This window comes from Phoca vitulina, unplaced genomic scaffold (genome assembly GCF_004348235.1).
Source record: "Phoca vitulina isolate PV1807 unplaced genomic scaffold, GSC_HSeal_1.0 scaffold132, whole genome shotgun sequence".
NCBI classification, from domain to species: Eukaryota; Metazoa; Chordata; class Mammalia; order Carnivora; family Phocidae; genus Phoca; species Phoca vitulina.
Window position 1 is genome coordinate 157,156 of NW_022589835.1, and position 25,186 is coordinate 182,341.

At 42.5% G+C, this 25,186-nt stretch overlaps 1 protein-coding gene across 2 annotated transcripts in view; it reads left to right on the top strand.

The window, feature by feature from the left end:
• LOC116628819 (scavenger receptor cysteine-rich domain-containing protein SCART1-like) overlaps positions 1-25,186 on the top strand; it is a 96,399-nt gene that overhangs the window by 30,176 nt on the left and 41,037 nt on the right. The gene's annotated exons all lie outside the window — the stretch shown is intronic.

A 25,186-nucleotide genomic window follows, 5' to 3' on the forward strand; every position in this document is an offset into this window, starting at 1 on the left:
GTTCAATGACTCATTAGGTGCATATAACACCTAGTGTCCATCACAACAGGTGCCCTCCTTAATGCCCATCACCTGGCTACCACATCCTCCCACCCCCTCCCCTCTGAAACCCTCAGATTGTTTCCTGGAGTCCAGAGTCTCTCATGGTTCATCTTCCTCTCTGATTTCTCCCCCTTCAGTTTTCCCTCCCTTGCCCTGTGGTCCTCTGTGCTATTCCTTATGTTCCTCATATGAGTGAAACCATATGATAATTGTCTTTCTCTGCTTGACTTATTTCACTTAGCATAATCCCCTCCAGTTCCATCCATGTCAATGCAAATGGTGGGTATTTATCCTTTCTGATGGCTGAGTAATATTCCATTGTATATATGGACCACATCTTCTTTATCCATTCGTCTGTTGAAGGACATCTCAGCTCCTTCCATAGTTTGGCTATTGTGGACATTGCTGCTATGAACACTGGGGGGCAGATGCCCCTTCTTTTCACTACATCTGTATCTTTGGGGTAAATACCCAGTAGTGTAATTGCTGGGTAGTAGGGTAGTTCTATTTTTAACATCTTTTTTTTTTAATATTGTTATGTTAATCCCCATACATTACATCATTAGTTTTAGATGTAGTGTTCCATGATTCATTGTTTGTGCATAACACCCAGTGCTCCATGCAGAACATGCCCTCTTTAATACCCATCACCAGGCTAACCCATCCTCCCACCTCCCTCCCCTCTAGAACCCCCAGTTTGTTTTTCAGAGTCCATCATCTCTGATGGTTCATCTCCCCCTCCGATTCCCCCCCTTCATTCTTCCCCTCCTGCTATCTTCTTTTTTTTTTTTTTTCCTTAACATATATTGCATTATTTGTTTCAGAGATACAGATCTGAGATTCAACAGTCTTGGACAATTCATAGCGCTCACCATAGCACATACCCTCCCCAGTGTCTATCACCCAGCCACCCCATCCTTCCCACCCCACCCCCCACTCCAGCAACCCTCAGTTTGTTTCCTGAGATTAAGAATTCCTCATATCAGTGAGGTCATATGATACATGTCTTTCTCTGTTTGACTTATTTCGCTCAGCATAACACCCTCCAGTTCCATCCACGTCCTTGCAAATGGCAAGATCTCATTCCTTTGGATGGCTGCATAATATTCCATTGTATATATATACCACACCTTCTTTATCCATTCATCTGTCGATGGACATCTTGGCTCTTTCCACAGTTTGGCTATTGTGGACATTGCTGCTATAAACATCGGGGTGCACGTACCCCTTCGGATCCCTACATTTGTATCTTTGGGGTAAATACCCAGTAGTGCAATTGCTGGATCATATGGTAGCTGTTTTTTCAACTTTTTGAGGAACCTCCATACTGTTTTCCAGAGTGGCTGCACCAGCTTGCATTCCCACCAACAGTGTAGGAGGGTTCCCCTTTCTCCGCATCCCTGCCAACATCTGTCATTTCCTGACTTGTTAATTTTAGCCATTCTGACTGGTGTGAGGTGGTATCTCATTGAGGTTTTGATTTGGATTTCCCTGATGCCAAGCGATGTTGAGCACTTTTTCATGTGTCTATTGGCCATTTGGATGTCTTCTTTGGAAAAATGTCTGTTCATGTCTTCTGCCCATTTCTTGATTGGATTCTTTGTTCTTTGGGTGTTGAGTTTGATAAGTTCTTTATAGATTTTGGATACTAGCCCTTTGTCTGATATGTCATTTGCAAATATCTTCTCCCATTCTGTCGGTTGTCTTTTGGTTTTGTTGACTGTTTCCTTTGCTTTGCAAAAGCGTTTTATCTTGATGAAGTCCCAATAGTTCATTTTTGCCATTGCTTCCCTTGCCTTTGGCGATGTTTCTAGGAAGAAGTTGCTGTGGCTGAGGTCGAAGAGGTTGCTGCCTGTGTTCTCCTTTAGGATTTTGATGGACTCCTGTCTCACATTTAGGTCTTTCAACCATTTGGAGTCTATTTTTGTGTGTGGTGTAAGGAAATGGTCCAGTTTCATTCTTCTGCATGTGGCTGTCCAGTTTTCCCAACACAATTTGTTGAAGAGACTGTCTTTTTTCCATTGGACATTCTTTCCTGCTTTGTCGAAGATTAGTTGACCATAGAGTTGAGGGTCCATTTCTGGGCTCTCTATTCTGTTCCATTGATCTATGTGTCTGTTTTTGTGCCAGTACCATACTGTCTTGATGATGACAGCTTTGTAATAGAGCTGGAAGTCCGGAATTGTGATGCCGCCAGCTTGCTTTTCTTTTTCAACATTCCTCTGGCTATTCGGGGTCTTTTCTGGTTCCATACAAATTTTAGGATTATTTGTTCCATTTCTTTGAAAAAGGTGGATGGTATTTTGATGGGGATTGCATCGAATGTATAGATTGCTCTAGGTAGCATTGACATCTTCACAATATTTGTTCTTCCAATCCATGAGCATGGAACGTTTTTCCATTTCTTTGTGTCTTCCTCCATTTCTTTCATGAGTATTTTATAGTTTTCTGAGTACAGATCCTTTGCCTCTTTGGTTAGATTTACTCCTAGGTATCTTATGGTTTTGGGTGAATTGTAAATGGGATCGACTCCTTAATTTCTCTTTCTTCTGTCTTGTTGTTGGTGTATAGGAATGCCACTGATTTCTGTGCATTGATTTTATATCCTGCCACTTTACTGAATTCCTGTATGAGTTCTAGCAGTTTTGGGGTGGAGTCTTTTGGGTTTTCCGCATAAAGTATCATATCATCTGCAAAGAGTGAGAGTTTGACTTCTTTTTTGCCGATTTGGATGCCTTTTGTTTCTTTTTATTGTCTGATTGCTGTGGCTAGGACTTCTAATACTATGTTGAATAGCAGTGATGATAGTGGGCACCCCGGCCGTGTTCCTGACCTTAGGGGGAAAGCTCTCAGTTTTTCCCCATTGAGAATGATATTCGCTGTAGGTTTTTCATAGATGGCTTTTATGATATTGAGGTATGTACCCTCTATTCCTATACTCTGAAGAGTTTTGATCAAGAAAGGATGCTGTACTTTGTCAAATACTTTTTCTGCAGCCATTGAGGGGATCATATGATTCTTGTTCTTTCTTTTGTTAATATATTGTATCATGTTGATTGATTTGCGGATGTTGAACCAACCTTGCAGCCCAGGGATAAATCCCACTTGGTCGTGGTGAATAATCCTTTTAATGTACTGTTGGATCCTATTGGCTAGTATTTTGGTGAGAATTTTTGCATCCATGTTCATCAGGGATATTGGTCTGTAATTCTCCTTTTTGATGGGGTCTTTGTCTGGTTTTGGGATCAAGGTAATGGAGGCCTCATAAAACGAGTTTGGAAGTTTTCCTTCCATTTCTATTTTTTGGAACAGTTTCAGAAGAATAGGTATTAATTCTTCTTGAAATGTTTGGTAGAATTCCCCTGGGAAGCCATCTGGCCCTAGGCTCATGTTTTTTGGGAGATTTTTGATGACTGCTTCAATTTCCTTACTGGTTATAGGTCTGTTCAGGTTTTCTATTTCTTCCTGGTTCAGTTTTGGTAGTTGATACATCTCTAGGAATGCATCCATTCTAATTTGCTGGCATAGAGTTGCTCATAATATGTTCTTATAATTGTTTGTATTTCTTTGGTGTTGGTTGTGATCTCTCCTCTTTCATTCATGATTTTGTTGATTTGGGTCATTTCTCTTTTCTTTTTGATAAGTCTGGCCAGGGGTTTATCAATCTTGTTAATTCTTTCAAAGAACCAGCTCCTAGTTTCGTTGATCTGTTCTACTGTTCTTTTGGTTTCTATTTCATTGATTTCTGCTCTGATCTTTATGATTTCTCTTCTCCTGCTGGGTTTAGGCTTTATTTGCTGTTCTTTCTCCAGCTCCTTTAGGTGTAGGGTTAGGTTGTGTACTTGAGACCTTTCTTGTTTCTTGAGAAAGGCTTGTATTGCCATATACTTTCCTCTTAGGACTGCCTTTGCTGCATCCCAAAGATTTTGAACAGTTGTGTTTTCATTTTCATTGGTTTCCATGAATTTTTTAAATTCTTCTTTAATTTCCTGGTTGACCCATTCATTCTTCAGTAGGATGCTCTTTAGCCTCCATGTATTTGAGTTCTTTCCGACTTTCCTCTTGGGATTGAGTTCTAGTTTCAAAGCATTGTGGTCTGAAAATAGGCAGGGAATGATCCCAGTCTTTTGGTACCGGTTGAGACCTGATTTGTGACCTAGGATGTGATCTATTCTGGAGAATGTTCCAAGGGCACTAGAGAAGAATGTGTATTCCGTTGCTTTGGGATGGAATGTTCTGAATATGTCTGTGAAGTCCATTTGGTCCAGTGTGTCATTTAAAGTCTTTATTTCCTTGTTGATCTTTTGCTTAGATGATCTGTCCATTTCAGTGAGGGGGGTGTTAAAGTCCCCCACTATTGTTGTATTGTTGTCAATGTGTTTCTTTGCTTTTGTTATTAATTACCTTATATAATTGACTGCTCCCATGTTAGGGGCATAGATATTTACAATTGTTAGATCTTCTTGTTGGATAGACCCTTTAAGTAGGATATAGTGTCCTTCCTCATCTCTTATTACAGTCTTTGGTTTAAAATCTAATTTGTCTGATATAAGGATTGCCACCCCAGCTTTCTTTCGGTGTCCGTTAGCATGGTAAATGGTTTTCCACGCCCTCACTTTCAATCTGGGGGTGTCTTTGGGTCTAAAATGAGTCTCTTGCAGACAGCAAATCGATGGGTCTTGTTTTTTAATCCAATCTGATAGCCTGTGTCTTTTGATTGGGGCATTTAGCCCATTTACATTCAGGGTAACTATTGAAAGATATGAATTTAATGCCATTGTATTGCCTGTAAGGTGACTGTTACTGTATATTGTCTGTGTTCCTTTCTGGTCTATGTTGCTTTTAGGCTCTGTCTTTGCTTAGAGGACCCCTTTCAAGATTTCTTGTAGGGCTGGTTTCGTGTTTGCAAATTCCTTTAGTTTTTGTTTGTCCTGGAAGCTTTTTATCTCTCCTTCTATTTTCAATGACAGCCTAGCTGGATATAGTATCCTTGGCTGCCTATTTTTCTCATTTAGTGCTCTGAATATATCCTGCCAGTCCTTTCTGGCCTGCCAGGTCTCTGTGGATAGGTCTGTTGCCAATCTAATGTTTCTACCATTGTAGGTTACATATCTCTTCTCCTGAGCTGCTTTCAGGATTTTCTCTTTGTCTCTGAGACTTGTAAGTTTTACTATTAGATGTCGGGGTGTTGACCTATTTTTATTGATTTTGAGAGGGGTTCTCTGTGCCTCCTGGATTTTGATGCCTGTTTCCTTCCCCAAATTAGGGAAGTTCTCTGCTATAATTTGCTCCAGTATACCTTCTTCCCCTCTCTCTCTTTCTTCTTCTTCTGGGATCCCAATTATTCTAATGTTGTTTCGTTTTATGGTATTGCTTATCTCTCGAATTCTGCCCTCGTGATCCAGTAGTTGTTTATCTCTCTTTTTCTCAGCTTCTTTATTTTCCATCATTTGGTCTTCTATCTCACTGATTCTTTCTTCTGCCTCATTTATCCTAGCAGTTAGTGCCCCCATATTTGACTGCACCTCATTAATAGCCTTTCTGATTTCGACTTGGTTAGATTTTAGTTCTTTTATTTCTCCAGAAAGGGTTTCTCTAATAACTTCCATGCTTTTTTCAAGCCCAGCTAGTATCTTTAAAGTGATGATTCTGAACTCAAATCCGACATCGTACTAATGTCCGTATTGAGTAGGTCCCTGGCAGTCAGTACTACCTCTTGCTCTTTTTGTTGAGGTGATTTTTTCCATGTTGTCATTTTGTCCAGAGAAGAATAGATTACTGAGGGAACAAAATGCTAACAGGGTAACAACGTCCCCAGAAAATATACTCTAAACAAATCAGAAAAGACCTGAAGCAGGGGGAAAAGAAAGGGAAAGAAAGAAAAAAGAAAAAGAAAAAAAAAGAAAAAAGAAAAGGTAAAAACAAACAAAAACAGAACAAAACAAAACAAAAAAAGATTATGATCAAATATGATCAGGCTGGTACATAGATCAGTGCCACACACTAGATTTTGGGTGTATTTTGGTCTGTTAGAAGAAAGTGCCTCCCAAAATTTTGAAGAAAGAAAAACATATATGTACAAAAATAAGGGTTGATATGATGAAGGGATGGGATATGACTGTAAAGATGAAAATTATAAAAAATTTTATAAAAGGAATTGATAAGAAGTTGTTTGAAAAAAGAAAGAAGAGGATTAAAAAAAGAACGAAAAAAAAAGGGAGTGAATGTGATCAGGCAGGGGAGTAGAAAAAAACCATACACTAGAGATTTAGGGTATATTTTGATCTGTTAGAAGAAACTATCTCAAAATTTTAAAGAGAGAACAACTTATATATATATGCCAAAAATATGGGTAACTGCTATGAAGGGATAGAATATGACTCTAAAAATGAAAAATAAAAAAATTTTTTTAAAAAAGGGATTGATAAGATGTTGGTTGAAAAAGGGAAAAAGAAAAATTCAAAAAAAAAAAAAAAAAGACAGTTAAAAAAAAAATCAACTTTGAAAGACTACAGAATCATGGTGAAAAAGCCATGGATTCTATGTGCAGTATTCCCCTAGCGCTGGAGTTCTGCCGTTCTCATTGATCGGTAAACCTGGTCTTGGCTGGCTGTTCTCGCTGGTCTTCTGGGGGAGGGGCCTGTTGCCGTGGTTCCCAAATGTCTTTGCCGGAGGCGGAATTGCCCCGCCCTTGCCGGTCCGGGCTAAGTCATCTGCTCGGGTTTGCTCTCCGGAGCTTTTGTTCCCTGCGAGCTTTCCGTACAGCTTTGGAGGCGGAGAGTGAAAATGGCGGCCTCCCAGTCTCCGCCCCGGAGGAGCCGAGAACTCGGGGTCCCGCTCCTCAGCGAGCCCCCAGAGAAAAGCCGTCAGTCACTCCCGTCTCCCCGGTCTCCGGCCGCACTCCGCGCTCACCCGGCCTGTGACCGCGCCTTTCTATCTGGCACCCGACCCCGGGTGGAGTCTCCAAACCCAGCAGATCCCCGCGGTGCGCTCCCGCACCTCTCCTCCCGGGGGAAGAAGGTGAGTCTCCCCGGATCTGCCGCTTGTTGGGTCCCTGCTGGAGGAGCAGTGGCCCGACTGTGCCGCGGATCACGGTCTATGACAACCCCGAGCTGAGAGCCCGCGCCTGGGCTCCGTCTCTGCAGCCGGCTTCCCCGCTCCGATCCCTGGGAGCTCTGCCGCACTCAGGCACCCCCGGTCTTTCTGTGACCCCGAGGGTCCTGAGACCACACTGTCCCGCGAGGGTTCCACCCCCCACTTCGCCACCAGAGTGACGTCCCTCAGCGGAGCAGACTTCTAAAAGTTCCGATTTTGTGCTCAGCGGCTCTATCACTTGCCAGAAGCGGCCGACGGAGGCCCCTCCCCCGCCGTCTATGCTCCCGAATATCGCCTCGGATTCACTTCTCCGCACGTCCTACCTTCCAGAAAGTGGTCGCTTTTCTGTGCAGAGAGTTGTTGCTCTTCTTTTCTTCGATCTCCTGTTGAGTTTGTAGGTGTTCAGAATGGTTTGATCCCTATCCAGCTGAATTCCTGGGACCAGACGAAATCCAGGTCTCCTACTCCTCCGCCAGCTTGCTCCGCCCCCCCCATTTTTAACATCTTGAGGACCCTCCATACTGTTTTCCAGAGTGGCTGCACCAGCTTGCATTCCTACCAACAGTGTAAGAGGGGTCCCCTTTCTCCACATCCTTGCCAACATTTGTTGTTTCCTGTTTTGTTAATTTTGGCCATTCTTACCAGTGTGAGGTGGTATCTCATTGTGGTTTTGATTTGTATTTCCCTGATGGCTAGTGATGTAGAGCATTTTCTCATGTGTCTGTTAGCCATTTGTATGTCTTCTTTGGAGAAGGGTCTGTTCATGTCTTCTGCCCATTTTTTGACTGGATGTTTTCTTGTTATTGAGTTTTAAGTGTTCTCTAAATATTTTGGATACAAGTCGTTTATCTGATATGTGTCTTTTGCAGCGTTTTAATTTTAATGAAGTCCGACTTACTGACTTTTTCTCTCATGGATTGTGTTTTTGGTGTGGTACCTAAAAAAGTCATCACCAAACCCAAGGCCCCCTTAATTTTCTCTTATATTACCTTCTGGAAGTTCTATAGTTTTGCATTTTACATTGAGTTCTAGGATCTATTTTGAATTAATTTTTTGGGTGAAAGGTGTAAGGTCACTATCTACATTTTTTTGGCATGTGGACATCCAGTTGTTCCAGCACCATTTGTTGAAAAAGACTTCCTTTCAATTTAAGAAACAAAACAGATGAACATCTGGGAAGGGAAGGAAAAATAAGACGAAATCAGAGAGGGAGGTAAACCAGAAGAGACTCTTAATCATAGGAAATAAACTGAGAGCTGCTGGAGGGAGGTGGGGGGGATGGGGTAACTGGGTGGTGGGCATTAAGAAGGGCACCTGATGGAATGAGCACTGGGTGTTATATGCAACTGATGAATCACTAAGTCCTACCCCTGAGGGTGCCTGGGTAGCTCAGTCGATTAATCGTCTGCCTTCCGCTCAGGTCATGATCCCAGGGTCCTGGGATAGAGCCCTGCATGGGGCTCCCTGCTCAGCGGGGAGCCTGCTTCTCCCTCTCCCTCTGCCTGCCACTCTGCCTACTTGTGCTCTCTCTCTATCTCTCTGTCAAATAAATAAATAAAATCTTAAAAAAAAATTCTACCCCTGAAGTGAATAATACACTATATGTTATTTAAATTGAATTTAAATTAAAAAAAAAAAAGAAAAAGACTGTCTTTTCTCCATTGTATAGTCTTTGCTTCTTTGTCATTGATTAGTTGACTGCACTTACATGGGTTTGTTCTGTTTCACTGGTCAATTAGTCTATTCTCTCACAAGTACTATGATGGCTTGGTTACTGTAACTTTACAGTAAGTCTTGATGTCAAGTAGTGTCAGTCTTCTGACTTTGTTCTTTTAGTATTGTGATGGCTAAATTTTAGAATCATTGCAAGTTAACTTGCTGGAATTTTGATTGGGATTACATTGAATTTATGAATAAAATCGGGATGAATTGACATCTTAACAATATTAAGTCTTCCTATGCACCAGCATGGAACATCTTTCCACTTATTTAGATTTTCTTTAATTTCTTTCTTTGGAGTTTTATAATTTTTTCTCAGGTAGAACTTACATGTATTTTGTTAGATTTATACCTAAGTATTTAATTTTTGCCAATGTAAATGCTTTGTGTTTTAGATTTCAAGTTCTATTTGCTTATTGCTGAGATATGGGTAATATATAAAAGCAACTGACTTGTGTATATTGAACTTGTATTTTGCAGACTTGTTGTAACTACTTATTAGTTACAGGAGTTTTTTTGTCTTTTATTGGGGGGGGATTTTCTACATAGACAATCATGTCATCTGAGAACAGAATTTTTTTTCTTCCCTCTTAATCTGTATACTTTTATTTCCTTTTCTTGTCTTACTACATTAGCTTAGTCTTTCAGTATGATGTTGAATGTAAGTAGCAAGATGGGACATCCTTGCCTTTTCCGCAATCTCAGGAGGGAAAGCATCTAGTTTCTTATCATTAAGCATGACATTAACTGTAGGTTTTTTGTAGATGTTCTTTATCAAGCTGAGGAAGTTTCCCTCCATTCCTAGTTTGCTGAGTTTTCATCATGAATAGATATTGGATTTTCTCAAATGATTTTTTCCGTATCTTTTGATATGATCATGTGATTTTTTCTTCTTTAGCCCTTAGGTGCAATGGATTACATTAATTAATTTTCAGAGGTCCCATCTTGTATACCTGGAACAAATCCTACCTGATTGTAGTGTATAATTTTTTTAAAAGAAATGTTGGATTTGATTTGTTAATATTTTTTTGAGGATTTATATATATATGTTCATGAGAGATTTTGATTTATACTTTTTCTTTCCTGTAATGTCTTTGTCTGATTTTGGTATTAGGATAATGCTGGCTGTATAGAATGAGTTAGGACGGATTCCCTCTGCTTCTAGTTTCTGTAAGAGCTTGTAGAAAACTGGTATCATTTCCTTCTTAAGCGTTTGATAGAACTTAACAGTGAAACCATCTGGGTCTGGGGCTTTTTCTTCTTGGAGGTTATTAATTATTGGTTCAATTTCTTTAATAGGTATATGAGCTTTTTTTAAGGGGACAAATAACCTTATATGCTCATTGTAAGGGTGGTTAAGAAATAACCACACTATTGGTTTAGTGTATATTTAGATTGTTTGAAATGCTTGTCTAAGTATAGCCTCACTCTTATAAAAATATAATCACAGGACATCAAAGTTTGCCACCTAAATTTCCATTTAATATATGAATATATATTTTATACCAACAAATAATAGTTCTAAGTCTTAATTTTTTTTGTAGGTTTATGCACTGTTGTTTCTTTTTCTTTTTTTTTAATTTTATTTTATTATGTTATGTTAGTCACCATACAATACATCACCAGTTTTCGATGCAGTGATCCACGATTCATTTTTTTTGTACAGCACCCAGTGCTCCATGCAGTATGTGCCCTCTTTAATACCCATCACTGGGCTAACCCATCACCCCACCCCCCATCCCTCTAAAACATTCAGTTTGTTTCTCAGAGTCGATAGTCTCTCATGGTTCATCTCTCCTTCCGATTTCCCCCGCTTCATTTTTCCCTTCCTTCTCCTAATGTCCTCCATGCTATTCCTTATGTTCCACAAATAAGTGAAACCATACAATAATTGTCTAAGACTTAATTTTTAATTAGCAGTTATCATTCCAGTAAATGGATATACCATAATTTCTTTCTTTTTAAAAATTTTTTTAAATTTATTTTTTTATTAAAAATTTTTTTTCAACTGGGTTATTTCATTTATCCACTTGCATTTAAGATTCATCCCTGTCTTTTTGTGGCTTCATTTGCTGTTACTTCCTACTAATTGGCATTTAATGGACCTCAGTGTTCTTCCTTTATAGACAATACTGCAAAGAATGTGCCTGAACGAACTTCTTTGGACTCCTGCTTGATTCTTTGACAAATTACAGCCAAGTTGCATCAAAAGGCTGTGCCAGTTTATACCCCACAGTGTGAGAAGGCCTGTTTCCTATGCTGTGCTATTGACCTGGTGAATGTGAGCAACAGTAATTCCTTACATGTGGTCTGGTCATTACATTTTATAGATAATTTCATCCCATTTCATGCCCACAGCTTCCCTGAAAAGTAGACCAGGTAAGTTTATCATCTTGTTTTATGCACCGGGTAAGATCAGGTAGAGGTCAGCACAGCCAGCCAGTCTGCAAAGTTGTACCCAGACTTTCACCCTGAGGCTTCATCACCTAACTTACTATCCCTCCTTCCTCTAGAAAACAAACAAACTTAGTTAAAGTTCAAACAATCAAAAGCACAGGGGAAAGTGAAACCTTCCCCTTAGTGCTTCCCCTGGTCCTCAGCCTCTTTCCTGATGCACCACTGTTTGCAGCTCTACCGAGCTCAGGGGAGAATCTCCTCCCTCTGATCTGCCATTCTTGGATGCCCACTGAGCCCACACAGCTGAGGGCTTTTTTGGTGAGCTGTCATGTTGCCCAAGGCCTGGGTCCCCTTAATTCTGTCTCTCATCTCTCCATCCCCTGGAAAGTCCCCCAGAGATGGACAAGCCCTTGGGAGTAGGGAGGCCATCCAGGTCCTGTCTGGTGCATGAATCCCTGCATGCACCCATATACACCTTGGCTGTTCTTACTATGCCTCTGAGGTCTAGTTATAGCGCAGGGTTTATCTTTTGACCTGACTGTATCCTCAAGTGTTACCATCGACCCTAGTGGTTTTTCAGCTTCTTTCTGTTCACTGATGGTTCCCAACACCTCGCATTCTTTCCTTCTTTTGGAATCACTTATCCAACTACCTAGTGGTCCAGTTGGATTTCAGATTCAACAGGTCAAAAATGAAACTCTCTTCTCTCAAATTGGCTTATTCTCCTCTATTTCCAATCCTCATAGCAGCAACCATGGAGCATGGTAGTCTCCATTATCCCATAAAATGTTTTGATGACTTGCTGTGTTCTAGGTGCTGACTGGGCCCGGGGGAGACACCAGAACACATTAGGCCAGACTCTTGCCTTATGGAGAGACAGGTTTGCAGGCCATTAGGACAGACTGTGGAAGTAACCAAGACTGACAAGGCTAAGGTGCCATGGGGACTCCAACCTCAGCTGGGGGCATTAGGGAGTGTGACACTCAAGCTGAGGCTGGAAGGAGGAGCACAAAAGACCAGTAGGTGCTGAGAGCTGTCCTAACAACCTTCACACATGGCTGTGCCCTCCTTCACCACAAATAGGGGGCAGGCACCATTGCAGTCCCATGTTACAGATAAGATCACAGCACAGAGAGACCGAATGACATTGGGGACTGGCCGGCAGGATCTGAATGTGGGCAGAACTCACAGCTCCACCTGGAAGCTTCCTGTGTTTGGAGGGAGAAGTGAGTGAAGTCCAAAGAAAACTGAATTTTAGAAATTGCTCTGATCTTGGTCTGGGGGCAGACTGGCACTCCAGCATCATCAGGGGGACATGATGGGATGGTGGCAACGTGAGACTGGGGACAAGCATTTGGGAGGGAAATCTGAGGGGTGGGGACATGCTAGATGTGGAGTGAGGAGAGGAGGAGTCCAGATGGCTCTTGGGTCACTGGCTGGGTACTGGTGGGTGCCTCCAAATGTTCTGAAAACCTATCCTCTCTCATCACCTTGGCCATACCACTATGCACACATACAGACAGGGGTGTGGCTATTCTGAGACCTGGCTCCTCTCTGTAGCCTGTGTTTTCTCACTGATCTGTGTTCTTGATGTGCTGCTCCCACTCTCAGGGACACCCTTTTCTCTTGTGCTGATTCAATGTTCCTGTTTAAGCCTCAGCTCTTGGGTGGCCTTCCTCATCCTGTGCTCCCAGGGGCCCCATGTTCATTGTCTGGGCACCCAAGGCAGCCCCCAAGCCTCAGGGTCAGCTGCCCCTCACCCACATCAGGGTTACTCATGCTCATGGCATGCCACTTGCCTCTGGGATACTCTAAAGTTTGACCTGTGGCTGCAGAACTCTACTGGCTTTTGAGGAACTCCCTACCCAAGTGCAACTTGGTGACCCAGGTCTTGAGCTGGACTCCTTGCCTTGTGGACTTGGCTATGTCTGGACTTGGTTTCTGTTTGAATCATCTGGTCAGGATGGCCATCTATGAGCCTGTGCTTAAGGCCCACTCTCCCCTAAGCTGTTTGGGTGACTCCTGACTCCATCCCAAGCCATGTTTTCCTGGGAAAAGGATGTCACAGTGTTTATCTGTCAGTGTTGATTTCTCTTACACTGTGAGCTCCTTGAGGGCAGAGGCTAGTGGCTCTTATTTGTGTCCATACCATCAGCACTCTTATCTGCTCATCCACCAGCCCAATTGCTCACCTATCACCCATCCATCTATCTACCATCCATCCATCCATCCACCCACTCATCCACCCAGCTATCTATCCACCATCCATTCACCCATTCATCCTTTCATCCATCCACCCATCTATTCATCCATCTGTCCATTCACCCATGCTCTCCTCTTCTTCCATTTTTTGACTCCTCACCCTTCCCCTCCCTCCTTTCCTCTCCCACAGGGGAAGGAGTGTTTCCAGGGGGTTTGAGAAACAGCTGTGGAGCCTATGTGTCTGGAGTGAGGTGATAGAAAGGTAGAGTAGGAGAAGACGATGTCAGAGTGGAGGAGAGCCAGGTTATATAGAACCTTGTAGGTCCTGATGAGGACCTTAACTGTGCTCTGAATGGGATGGGAATTTTTAGGGATTGTGAGTGGAGGAATGACGAGATCTATCTCACATTTGAAAGGACCCCTTGGCAGCTGTGTTGAGGAGACACTGTAGTGTGGAAACAGGGAGTCCAGTTGGGAGGCCATTGCAATAATCCAAGTGAGAGGTGGTGGTGATGGCAGCAGGGAGGGAGAAGCCACTGGGGTCTAGATATATTCTCAGAGTAGATCCAATAGGACTGTTGGTGGGATGTGAGGGAAAAAGAAGGGCCAAGAATGACTCAGGGTTTTGGCCTGAGCAACTAGAAGATGGACTCCATTAATAGAGATGGAGAAAGCTGCGGATAGAGAAAGTTTTGGAGGGAATTTCAAGGGTTCTACTTTGGACACATTAGGTCTGTGAGGTGAGGAGACATCTGAGTGGAGATGGTCAGTGAGCAGCTAGACACAGGTCTGGACTTTCAGGGAGAGCCTGGGCGGTGACACTTATTTGAGAATGTTGCAGTAGAAGTCCAAGACCCCAAAGGAAGAGCTAGAGAGAGAAAAGAGAAGTTGGATGATGCGCCTGAGCCCGCTGATGCTAAGAGATCAAGAATGTGATGGCACCAGCACAGGATACTGGGAAGGTCAGGAGCCAGGGAGGCAGAGAGCCAGGTGCTGCTGATGGCGCCTTCCCATCCTCAGCTGGCTTAACCATGGGGGAGGCCACATGACTGTGACAGAATAGTTTTGATGAGATGGTGGAGGCAGAGGCTTGGAAGAAGGTGAGCAGAGAGAACACACTGATACCCCATCAAGGAGCCAGGAAGTAGCGTGAACCTACAGGGATAGTGTCACTTTTGATGGCAATGCCTAGTAATGAGGGCAAACTCGGTGTTGTGGGAATTAGAGAAGATAAATGCTAGAGTGACCTCATATCAGGTGAGAATGGCCATCAATTGAGGTGCTGTGTGGGGCATCCTGGATCACACCAATCCTAGGTTGAAGGTTAGATATTTGATACTTTTGGACTATTTCAGTAATTCCTTGAAGACCAGGGGGAAATGTGGTGGCCTGTCTACCCTGGATCTGCAGACATGGGATTCCTGTGCTCACTCTCAAAGGGGACTTGGAACAAACAGCTTGGCTGGAACTGGAGCTTGGAGCTTGGCCACAGCTTCCTTCCTGGGTGGGTGCTGGCCAGGAGGCACCTGCTGAGGAGGCACCTGCTGGGCCAGGAGGCACCTGCTGAGGAGGCACTGGCTAGGCCAGGAGATGCCAGGTCCTCACTGGCAGCAAGGGTCCTGGACACACCTGAGTCTCTGCCCATACTGATTTTCCTGTCCTGGATCCTCAGCCTTCCTGATGGACATGTGTTTCCAAGTGTCCTGACGGGCATCTTCAGCAGCATGGCAGTGGTTTTCCACCTGCAAGGAGCTGAGATTTGGTGACAGCTCTGCCCCTCCTGGGCTAGTCTCCAACACAGCTCAGCTCATGCAGCTGAACTGAGCCATCTGCCCAGCCTCTGCCCCTTCCCTGACCTGCTTCACCCTTGAGCCCTGTTACTGAGGAAAAGTTTGTGTTCTTCAGGCAATTGGGGAATCATTCATAAACCTCTTGGTACCCAATCAAACTGATAGTTTACAAAGATTCCAGCCAACTTTGATGGGAGAACTTTTAAGAGCTGGGAGACCAAAGTGCTCTCTTCCCAAGGGCATCATTAATAGGAAGTCAGGCAGGGGTGTGGGAGGCTGAGCAGCCACCTGGGGGAGGTGCCTTGCCAGGCCCCTGTTGATGAGAAGGTTGGGTGGTTCTGGCTCATTAAGCACAGGGATAGTAGGACCAGAGACTCCAGGGCATCATGATGAGGGTGATGAAGTCTATCGTAGTTACTAACCACACTAAATTCACTCAGAGGAGTGTCAATTAATTTCAATGAGCAATTATGTAACCTGCTTCACACCCTCCTGAGAGCTGGGGTGGCTGCAGCATGGGAGACAGAGCCAGGGGTAGGGCAGGTGGAGGAAAGAGTTGAACAGGAATCTCCTGATGAGGTTTCCACCTTCTGAAACTGGACTGGGGGCGGGGGCCATGGGAGATGAGGTGTGTTGACTGCTTCCCGGCCTCAGCAGACGTTGTATTCCCTGGTCTCCATGGAATTTTCCTGCAAGGAGCCTGGCTACCCCACACAGCTCTGACAGGGTCTGTGGGCTGCACCAGAGCATCACGCGACGTGACTGTGACACGTAAACACCAATGTGCTGCAGATCACACCAGGTGGCCTACATTTCCTCCACCTGTAGCCAGAACACAGTCCAGCCATGCAAACGGCTGCTGGACCTCCCATTCTGTAGTGAATTTGTCTTCAACCATTTCTTTATTCTCTCACTATCTATATTTCAAAGGGATTAGATTTTTTTTGGTGTGTCAACTTTTTTTGATTTTTAGTAGGCTATATATTATAAGCAAGTATGTGACAACACAAAAACTTGACAGTCCTTGTGTTTGTTTATTTTTTATATTGAGATATAATTGACATATAACATTATATTAGTTTGACATCTGTCACCACACATAGTTACAATTTTTTCCCTTATTTTATTAGAACTTTTAAGATCTACTCTCTTAGCAATTTTCTATTTATTTATTTATTTATTTATTTATTTATTTATTTATATGTTCAGTTAGCCAACATATAGTAATTTTCAAATATAAAACAGTATTATTAACAGCTCCATGCTGTGCATTACATCCAAACTTCTTGTTGAATTATACAATACATATAGGAAAGTGCCCAAATCTTAAGTGTATAGTTTGATGAATTTTTATAAACTGCACACACCCATGAAACCAATACCCAATCAAGAACCAGACGTGGCTAGAACCCCAACACTCCCTTCCTTCATAGCTCCCAAAGGTAAACATGGTCTTAACCACTTACTGCCACAGATTAGTTTTGCCTGGTTTTTGTATTTATATAAGTGGAATCACACAGAATGTGCTCTTGTGTGTTTGGTGTTTTTACTCAAGATTCTCTCATGATGTCATATGTAGCTGCAATTCATTAATTCTCATTGCATGAATAGATCACGATTCATCCACTCAGCTGTTGGTGGACATTTGGGTTGGTTCTATCTTTTGGTTATAAGTAATGATGCTCTGATAATTCTTATACAGTCTTTTGGGGAGAATATGCATGCATTTCTGTTGGGTATAAATCCAGGAGTGGAATTGCTGGGTCATAGGTCTGTGTCTGTTCAATTTTAGCAGTTAACAGTCTTTCTTTCTTTTTTTAGATATTTATTTATTTATTTATTTATTTATTTATTTATTTATTTTAGAAAGAGAGAGAGAGAGCACATGTACAAGCATGAGTGGGGGGAGGAGCAGAGGGAGAGGGAGAGAGAGAATCTCGAGCAGACTCTGTGCTGAGCGCAGAGCCCAACATGGGGATCGATCTCATGACCCTGAGATCATGACTTGAGCTGAAATCAAGAGTTGGATGCTTAACTGACTGAGCCACCCATGCGCCCCAGCAACAGTCTTTCTGGATGATTGCCACACTGTCCAGTTCCCTCAGGAGTGTAGGAGTGCTCTCCATCCTTGTCAGCACTTAGTATTGTCTGTCTTCATTTTAGCCATCCTGGAAGGTGTATCACATTGTGGTTTCAATTTACACTTCCTGGTGACTAGGAAGTTGGGCATTTCTTCATGCTTGTTTGCCATTGGAATATGAGTCAGATCTCTCTTGATCTTGGATTTGAGAGCAGAATAAGGTTCAGTGGGAACCTGTTATCCCCACTGGACCACAGGACCGCATTCAGACGGTTCTGCCAAAACTCAGTCATGCACCCCACTGTGTTGCCTTGGAGATGGTGGATCAGGACAACATCTCTGTCCCCAACACATCCCCCAAAGCCTTTCTGTTTGAAATGCATGTGGTTGGTTAACAAGTTCCTCTTAAATCTGAGGAAATGTTGGGTGGGGCCACAGAGTTGCTGTGAGCTTTGTTGTGCCAGATGCTGGGCATCATTCCTCACTTGAGGCAGCACAGCCTTGGTCAGGAGCTGGGGTGGGTCTTGCCCTCCCCCCAGTGGCTCTGTGACCCTGTGCTCCATCTATCATCTGTCAGTGGCTCTGTCATCATGCCCCATCTGCACAATGGGAGTGACCACCATGCTTGCCCTGCAGCACTGTGGGGACTGGGTGCCACTTCATTTGTCCTACAGGCAGGACACAGTGGGGATAGAATTCCCTTTTTGTTTAAGAGACTCATGGTCACATGGTGAGCACACTGCGGACCCATGACCTCAAGCCCCTGTCCACCTTCTTCCCTCCACTTGAATGAAATGACTCAGCCTGGCAGCTGTGAAGGGAAGGGGCCACCATGACAGGTGGGCCAGGAATGCTTTCTGTGGGAAGCTCATGGGTGGACCAACTGTTCAGCTGTTTGTGCTCCTGGGGATGCTGTCCACAGTGATTTCTATTCTGAGGACCACTGAGCATCTCTGAGTACAATTCTTTAAGAAAATATTCCTTTTGGCATAAAGCATCCTTTATGATTATTACATTGGTCATTGTGATCACTATCATTACTAATTCATTCCTGCTGATGTGAACGGAATGTCTGTATGTGGCTGTGTGCAGTATGCCTACACTCAGTGAGCAGATGGTGAGCCCTGGGCTGGTGGGTTGTCGATGTGACCGGGACCCCAGGCCACCCGTGTGCCAGCTATCTGGGTCCTGACAGACAGGGGGGCAACCTGGCTTGTCCCCTGTTGCTTTGATGTCAGCTTCTATACTGTCCATATGACATGTCAGTCACTTAGTCCTGCAGTGGCCCTGCACAGTGAGCCACCTCAGATCTCCACAGCTTACTTTGGAAAACAGCACAGCAGTATCTTACAAAGTCACCACTTTATACACTTGCCATGTGACCCAGCAAGTCCACTGCTAGGTGTTGACCCAGGAGAAATGGAACTGCATGTCCACAGAGAGAGATTTATGAGTCTGTTTATAGCAGCATTGTTCATAATAGTCCCAAACTGAACGTGACCCAAGGTCTATCACATGGAGGATATTCACATTATGGGATATCACCCAGTAATAGGCAGAAACAAGATATTAACACACACATGATGGAAGTCAAACACATCATGTGAAGTGAAAGAAGCACACAGGACTGCATGCCTCACTTATGTGATATTCCAGGAGAGACAAATCTGAGTGATGAGGGAACTGTTTAGCAGGAGGAAACTGGTCTGTATTTTGGTAGTATTGATGGTTACACTATTTCATGCAGTTACCACAATGCATCAGGCTCTACACTTTACATAAGTGAATTGCAAAATAACACCTGAATAAAAGCCTCAGTGGCTTAAAATTGCATTTCATACGATCAAACAAAAGGCCTCTCTTAGCCCTCATGAGGCTATGGATGCAATGTTCCTGGCTTGGCTGTGCTCACTGAGGCGTTTGTGCATAGCTGTGGGCTGGCTGGGCTCTCGCACAGGCTTGGGGGATGGCCTTGCTCTCTGCTGGTCTTGAAGACATTTGTGACCCAGAATTTTGTAGGGCTGGATGATGGCAGGTGGCTGTTAGGAGGACTTTTATCTTTCTTTTTGTTACCATGTGCATCACATTAACTGATGTTTGTATTTTGATCCATTCCTCCACCATGGTGTATGAACTGTTAAATGTGCTACTGAGTTTGGTCTGATAGTATTTTGTTGAGGATTTTTGCATCTATGTTCATTAGGGACATTGGCCTGTGGTTTTCTTTTCTTATAGTGTCTTTGTCTGGGGTAAGTATCAGGGTAATCCTAAAATTTGTGGAACCACAAAAGACTCTGAATAGCTAAAGCAATCTTGAGAAAGAAGAATAAAGTTGGAGGCATCACACATCCTGACTTCAAAATATATTACAAAGCTATAGTAATTAAAACAGTGTGGTCCTGGCCAAGTGCAGACATATAGACCAAGAGAACAAAACAGAGAACGTAGAAACAAACTCATCCATACACAGGCAACTGAGTTGATCTTCAACAAGGTGCCAGGAACACACCTGGGGAAGGACAGCCTCTTCAGCAAATGGTTTTGGAAAACAAGATCCACATGCAAAAGATTGAAATTGGACCCCTGTCTTACACCATACATGTACATAAGCTCAAAATGGATTAAAGATTTAAACACAGGACTTGAAACTGTAAAACTCCTAGAAGTGAACACAGGGGAGAAACTTCATGACGTTGGTCTTGGCACTGATTTCTTGGACACAACAACACCAAAAGCACAGGCAACAAAAACCAGAAGTAGATGAGTGGGATGACATCAAACAACAAGCTTTTTAAAAAATGTTTTATTTAAATTCAATTTAGTTAACATATATATACTGTATTATTTAGTTTCAGAGATAGAGTTCAGTAATTCATCACTCTTATATAACATCCAGTGCTCATTTACATCACGTACCCTCCTTAATGCCCATCACCCCGTTACCCCATCTTCCCACTCCCTTCGCCTCCAGCAACTCTCAATTTGTTCCCTAGAGTCTCTTATGGTTTGTCTCCTTCTCTGTTTTTATCTTATTTTATTTTCCCCCCTCCCTTCCCCTATGTTCATCTGTTTTGTTTCTTAAACTCCACATAATGAGTGAGATCATATGATAATTGTCTTTCTCTGACTGACTTATGTTGCTTAACATAATACCCTCTAGTTCCATCCATGTCATTGCAAATGGCAAGGTTTCATTCTTTTTGATGGCTGAGTAATACTCCTTTACACACACACACACACACACACACACACACACACACACACAATGTCTTCTTTATCCATTCATCAGTTGATGGACTTCTGGGCTCTTTCCATAGTTTGGCTATTGTGAATGATGCTGCTATAAACATTGGGGTGCATGTGTCCCTTCCAATCACTATGTTTGTATTTGTATCCTTTGGATAAGTACCTAGTAGCGCAATTGCTGAGCTGTAGGGTAGCTCTATTTTCAACTTTTTGAGGAACCTCCATACTGTTTTCCAGAGTGGCTGCACCAGTTTGCATTCCCACCAACAGTGTAAGAGGGTTCACTTTTCCCCACTTCCTCACCAACACCTGTCAAACAACAAGCTTCTGAACAGTAAAGGAAGCAGTCAACAAAATGAAAAGGCAACCAATGGAATGGGAGGAAACACCTACAGACTATATATCTGATAAGAATTCAATATCCAAACTATGTAAGGAACGCATACAATTCAGTAGCAAAAACAAAACAAAACAACCCACAAAAAAACCTGATTAAAAATGGGCAGAGGACACGAATCAACATTTTTTCTGAAGAAGACATCCAGATGGCCAACAGACACATGGAAAGATGGTCAACATCACTCATCATCAGGGAAATACAAATCAAACCCATAATGAAATATCACCTCATGCCCACCAGGATGTCTACTATTAAAAAAACAAACTAAGTATTGGTGAGGTCATGGAGAAAAAGGAACCCTTGTACACTATTGGTGGGAATGTAAATTGGTGCAGTCACTATAGAAAATAGTATAAAGTTTTCTCAAAAAATTAAAAAAAGTACTATATGACCCAGCAATCCCACTTCTGGTATATATCTGAAGGCAATGAAATCAGGATCTTGAAAAGACTGTTCGCATTTCTATGTTCATTATAATAATAAAGACACAGAAACAACCCAAGTGTCCCTCAACAGATGAATGGATAAAGAAGATTGGTGTATATATATATATACACACACCCTATACACACACACACACACATATATATAATACACATATACATACACACATATACACACATACACACACACACATACAATGGAATATTATTCATCCTTAAACAAGAAGACAATCCTGTCATACATGACTCCATGGGTGAACCCAGAGGACATCATGCTAAATGAAATAAGCCAGACACAGAAGGCCAAAAACTGCATGATTCCACTTACATGAGGCAGATTCATAGAAACAGAGTAGAATGGTGGTTGCCAGAAGCTAGGCGGGGCACAAAATTTCAGTTACACAAATTGAGTAAGTTCTAGAGATCAGCCATATGACACTGTGTTTATGCTGATAATACTGTAGTGTGCAGTGCACTTAGGACTTTCAGAAAAGAAGAAGCAGGTGGCAGATCCTAGGGTGGCCCCATGTCCCCCTGCTGTGTAATTCTCTTGAGAGTGGATGGGACCTTTTTTTCCCCTCTTCCAAAGCAAGTTCTTTTTTTTTTTTTTAATGTTTTATTTATTTATTTATTCATGAGAGTCAGAGAGAGAGAGAGAGAGAGAGAGGCAGAGGCAGAGGGAGAAGCAGGCTCCCCGCCTAGCAGGGAGCCCGATGCGGGACTCGATCCCAGGACCCTGGGATCATGACCCGAGCCGAAGGCAGACGCTTAACCATCTGAGCCACCCAGGCGCCCCCGCAAGTTCTTTTTTGTCCAACCAACCATCAGGTGTTCAGTGAGGCCTGGGGCTGGACTTGGTATATTGTATTAGGGCATAAATGCAAAAGCATAAGAGAGTGTCTGTCAATTTGAGGCATAAATCCTAAACATTTCTTAGGAATTACTCCATGGTTAAAAATAAAATCTGGACTTATTTGCCAGTATTGCAATGAGCATTTTTAAAAGTCAACATTAAAAAAAAAATTACACCTCACATTATCCTGGTATGAAATTTCTTCCCAGTAATACAACTTCATTGTTACCAACAAGTTCTAGTTTTGTTACAATTTGCTTTATATTCCCCTCCTCTGTAATTTGAATAGAGGTTTTTTCAAAAAAAGAATTTTAAAAGGTTAAGCAGTGGGAAGTGCTTGGGTACAAACTTGGCTGACAGTTTTCTGGGCAAAAGACCTCTAGACTGCTGAGTGAACCTAGCTCAACTCCAATTCACTTTTATTAATATGTTGAGGATAACAAAAAGGGGCATAAAGCATTTGAGAGTGGATGGGAACCAACAAATATGCAAAGGGATTGGGATGTCACTCCTGTGATGCATTATGTTCCGTGAGACTCCATCGGAGTCTGACCCTGCAGGCCTGGAAGGAACTGCCACACAGTAGGAGGGCATGTAGGGCCACCTGGCAGGGATCTCTTCCCAGAAAGAGAATAGGACCTCGGTCCTACATTTGCAAGGAGATGAATTCTGCCAAAAGCCTGAGAGAGCTTGGAAGTGGGTCCCTCCCCAGCTGAGCCTCACATGGAACACAGCCCCACTGACATCTGCCTGCAGTCTGGCAAGACCGCAAGCAGAGGACCAATGGAAACTATGAGATCATCAATAGTTTTGTGTGGCTAACCTGTGATAATTTGTTACACAGCAATAGAAAACTAATATAGAGGTCAAGGGGAGGATGGTGGAGTGTGAGGCTGGAAATATTTTTAAAATAAACAATTTTCGAAAAGGCATAAGCAGGTTTTCTCTGAGAGTAATCTGAGACTAATTAGCACCTTTGCAGGCTCCTCACATGCTCTTGGTCATTGGCAGGTGACCTGGGGTGCAGAGGCTGGTCCCCAGACCTTGCTCGGGAACTTCTCAGGACTCTCCTGTGAGGCATGCACCAGCTGATTCTAAGTGTCTGCAGTAGTGGCAAATACCCACCTTAGATTGTGACTGACTTTTTAGGAAACCAGCCAAAGTTGCCATGTGCAATTTTCCCCGAGTACAGGCTCCTAGGATGGCAGATTTTCCCAGCACCTTGAAGCCACTCACTGACTTCCATAGTTACTGCTGGAAAGGCAGCTTCTGGTTCCCTGGGAAGACATCTGCCCTTTTCCCGGCTGCTTTTGAGAGTTTCTCTCTGTCTTTGATGTCCTGTACTTTCAGTATAATGTGTCTGGGCATCATTTGTATTAATTCTGTTCAGTATTCACGGACCTTTATTGAATCTATAGATTTCTTTTGTTCATTAGTTCTGGAATACTCTCAACCACAGTCTTATCAAATATTGCTCTATATCAGGGACAAGCCTTTTCTGAAAAGGATCAGATAGTATATATTTGACTTGCAGGTCTTACTCTTCCTGCCCACCCCTCCCTAATGCATCACGGGAAACCACTGATCTGCTTTCTGTCACTGGTGATCAGTCTGCATTTTCTAGATTTTTATGTATCACATTTTCCCATTTAGCATAATTACTCTGAGACCATCTATGCCTACATCAATAGTCCATTCCTCTTTATTGCTAATAAATCCAATGTGTGGATGTACCATAATTTATCCACCTCCTGATGGACCCTTGAGCTATTTCCAGTTTGGGGCTATCACAAGAAAGCTGTTATGAACATACACTTACAGGTCTTTGAAAGGACTTTCATTTCTTTTAGGTAAATACCTGTGAGATGGGGTGTTGTATGGTACGTTTGTGTGTAATGTTTCAGGAAGTTCCCATCTTGTTCTCCAAAGTGGCTCTGCCCTTTACGCTCCAGCCAAGACATATGATTTGGAAATATCTTCTCTCAGGCTGTGGCTTGTATTTTCATTACTTTAACTGTGCCTCTTGAAGAGCAAAGGATTTAAATTCTATTGAAGTCCAGTTGATGATTTTTTCTTTTACTGATTTTGGTTTTGCTTTTATATCTAAGAAATTTTTGCCCAACCCAAGGTAAAAAAGATTTCCTCATATGTTTTCCTCTGGGAGTTTTAGGTTATATTTAGGTCTATGAGTACATATGGTGTGAGGTATCGATCAAAGCCTATTTGGGGGAATCAAGATATCTAATTTTTCTGGCACTATTTGTTGAAAAGACTATTCTTTTTCCACTAAATTGCCTTTGCACTTTTGTGAAAAATCAGTTGTCTTTATACATGGGGCTCCGTTTCTTAGTCTCTCTACTCTGATCTGCTGATTTATTTGTCTATCTTGATGCCAGTACTATGCTGTCTTATTATGGTAACTTTACAATAAAACCTGAAATCAGACGGTGTTAGTTTTCCAAATCTGTGGCTCTTCTTCAAGTTGTTTGGAAAATTCCAGGTCCTTAGAATCAGTTTGGTAGTTCCTAAGAGAAACCTGCTTAGGTTCTGATTGAGATTGCATCAAATGTATAGATCAGTTTGGGAAGGATTGGCATTTTAACTATAGTGAGTGTTTCAACCAATGAACGTGGTTTACATCCCATTTCTTTAGGTCTTCTTTAATGTTCTCAGCAATATTTTGTAGTTTTGAGTGTATAGTTCTTGCACATTTTTGTAAGATTTACACTTAGCTATTTTATTTTTTTAAATTTAAGTTCAATTAGCCAACGTATAGTACATCATTAATTTTTGATATAATGATCAATGATTCATTACTATAACACCCAGTGCTCATCACATCCCGTGCCCTCTTTAATTCCCATCATACTGGAAATGGTATTTGAAAAATATTCCAATTTCCTGTTGTTTGTTGCTGAT